Below are 3,291 nucleotides of genomic sequence, written 5' to 3' on the forward strand. Positions count from 1 at the left end.
TAAATCCCGTCCCCAAACAAGGGTTCACTCGTCCCATCTAAGGTGTGTTTTGGTCATGTGTCTGTTTGAATGAGAAGCAAGGGAAAGGTTATAGGGTTGGATTAGGCAGATCCGCGGTAGCGGTCTACCTAATCTAACCCCAAATTTTTTCTCGTCCCATTTTAGGATACCTGGCCCTAGTTTAAATCCCGTACCCAAAAAAGGGTTCACTCGGCCCCTCTAAGGTGTCTTTTGGTCTTATGTATGTTTAAATGAGAAGCAAGGGAAAGGGTTTAGGGTTGGATTAGGAGGACCGCTACCGCGGATCCTCCTAATCTAACCCTAAACCCTTTCCCATTCCGTTTTAGGATACCACGCCCCTAGTTTAAATCCCGTCCCCAAAAAAGGGTTCACTCGACCCCTCTAGGGTATCTTTTGGTCTTGTGTCCGTTTGAATGAGAAGCAAGGGAAAGGGTTTGGGGTTCGATTAGGCAGACAGCTACCGCGGATCCGCCACGGTTTGCCTAATCTAACCCCAAATCCTTTCCCGTCCCGTTTTAGGATACCTAACCCCTAGTTTAAATCCCGTGCCAAAAAAAGAATTCACCCGGCCCCTCTAGGGTGTCTTTCGTTCTTGTGTCTATTTGAATGAGAACCAAGGAAAAGGATTTACGGTTGGCTTAGGCAGATTCGCGGTAGCGGTCCGCCTAATCCAACCCTAAACCCTTTCTCGTCCCGTTTTTGGATACCCGGCCCCTTAGTTTTAATCCCATCCCCCAAACAGGGTTCACTCGGCCCCTCTAAGATGACTTTTAATTTTGTGGCTATTTGAATGAGAAGCAAGGGAAAGGGTTTAGGGTTGGATTAGGCGGATCTGTGGTAGCGGTCCGCTTAATCCAACCCTAAACCCTTTTCCATCCCGTTTTGGGATACCCGACCCCTAGTTTAAATCCAGTCCCTAAAAAATGGTACACTCGGCCCCTCTAAGGTCTCTTTTGGTCTTGTTTATGTTTGAATTAGAAGCAAGGGAAACGGTTTAGGGTTGTATTAGGTGGACTGCTATAGCGGTCCGCCTAATCCAACCCTAAACCCTTTCCCATCCCGTTTTAGGATACCCATCGCCTAGTTTAAATCCCGTCCCTAAAAAAGGGTTCACTCGGCCCCTCTAGGGTGTCTTTTGGTCTTATGTCTATTTGAATGAGAAGCAAGGGAAAGGGTTTAGGGTTGGATTAGGAGGACCTCTACCGCGGATCCTTCTAATCCAACCTTAAACCCTTTCCCATTCCGTTTTAGGATACCAGGCCCCTAGTTTAAATCCCGTCCCCAAAAAAGGTATCAGTCGGCTCCTCTAGGGTGTTTTTCGGTCTTGTGTCTGTTTGAATGAGAAGCAAGGGAAAGGGTTTAGGGTTGGATTAGACGGATTCGAGTTAGCGATTCGCCTAATCCAACCTTAAACCCTTTCCCGTACCGTTTTAGGATACCCGGGCCGTAGTTTAAATCCTGTCCCCAAACAAGGGTTCACTTGGCCCATCTAAGGTGTGTTTTGGTCTTGTGACTGTTTGAATGAGAAGCAAGGGAAAGGGTATAGGGTTGGATTAGGCGGATCCGCGGTAGCGGTCTGCCTTATCTAACCCCAAATTCTTTCCCGTCCCGTTTTAGGATACCTGGCCCCTAGTTTAAATCCCGTGCCCAAAAAAGGGTTCACTCGGCCCCTCTAGGGTGTCTTTTGGTCTTGTGTCTATTTGAATGAGAAAAAAGGTAAAGGATTAACGGTTGGCTTTGGTGGATTCGCGGTAGCGGTCCGCCTAATCCAACCTCAAACCCTTTCTCGTCCCATTTTTGGATACCTGACCCATTAGTTTAAATTTCGTCCCCCAAACAGGGTTAACTCGGCCCCTCTAAGATGTCCTTTGATTTTGTGGCTATTTGAAGGAGAAGCAAGGGAAAGGGTTTAGGGTTTAGGGTTTAGGGTTGGATTAGGCGGATCCGCGTTAGCGATCCGCCAAATCCAACCCTAAACTCTTTCCCGTCCCGTTTTAGGATACTCGGCCCCAAGTTTAAATCCTGTCTCCAAAAAAGGGTTCACTCGGCCCTTCTAGAGTGTGTTTTGGTCTTGTAGCTGTTTGAATGAGAAGCAAGGGAAAAGGTTTAGGGTTGGATTAGGCGGATCGCTACAGCGGTCCGCCTAATCTAACCCTAAACCCTTTCCCGTCCCGTTTTAGGATACCCGGCCCCTAGTTTAAATCCCGTCCCTAAAAAAGGGTTCACTCGACCCCTGTAGGGTGTCTTTTGGTCTTATATCTGTTTGAATGAGAAGCAAGGGAAAGGATTTAGGGTTGGATTAGGCAGATTCGCGGCGGTCCGCCTAATCCAACCCTAAACCCTTTCCCGTCTACTTTTAGGATACACGGCCCCTAGCTTAAATTACATCCCCAAAAATTGGTTCATTCGGCCCCTCTAGGGTGTCTTTTTGTCTTGTGTCCGTTTGAATGAGAAGCAAGGGAACGCGGATCCGCCTAATCCAACCCCAAACCCTTTCCTGTCCCGTTTTAGGATACCTGGCCCCTAGTTTAAATACCGTCCCCAAAAAAGGGTTCACTCGACCCCTCTAGGTTGTCTTTTGGTTTTGTGTCGGTTTGAATGAGAAGCAAGGGAAAGGTTATAGGGTTGGATTAGGCGGATCCACGGTAGCGGTCTTGTTAATCAAACCCGAAACCCTTTCCCGTCCCGTTTTAGGATACCTGGCCCCTAGTTTAAATCTCGTCCCCGAAAAAGGTTCAGTCGGCCCCTCTATGGTGTCTTTTGGTCTTGTGTCTGTTTGAATGAGACGTAAGGGAATGGGTTTATGGTTGGCTTAGGCGGATTCGTGGTAGCGGTCCGCCTAATCCAACCCTAAACCCTTTCCCATCCCGTTTTAGGATACCCGGCCCCTTAGTTTAAATCTCGTCCCTCAAATAGGGTTCACTCGGCCTTTCTAAGATGTCTTTTAAGTTTGTGGCTGTTTGAAAAAGAAGTAAAGGAAAGGGTTTAGGATTTGATTAGGCGGATCCGCGTTAGCGGTCCTCGTAATCCAACCCAAACCCTTTCCCGTTCCGTTTTAGGATACCAGGCCCCTAGTTTAAATCCCGTCCCCGAAAAAAGGTTCACTCGTCCCTTCTAGGGTGTCTTTTGGTCTTGTGTCTGTTTGAATGAGTAGCAAGGGAAAGGGTTTAGGAGTGGCTAAGGCGGATTCGAGGTAGCGGTCTGCCTAATCAAACCCCAAACACTTTCCCGTCCCGTTTTAGGATATCTGGTCCTTAGTTTAAATCCCGT

This window comes from Silene latifolia, chromosome Y, assembly GCF_048544455.1.
Source record: "Silene latifolia isolate original U9 population chromosome Y, ASM4854445v1, whole genome shotgun sequence".
Taxonomy (NCBI): Eukaryota; Viridiplantae; Streptophyta; class Magnoliopsida; order Caryophyllales; family Caryophyllaceae; genus Silene; species Silene latifolia.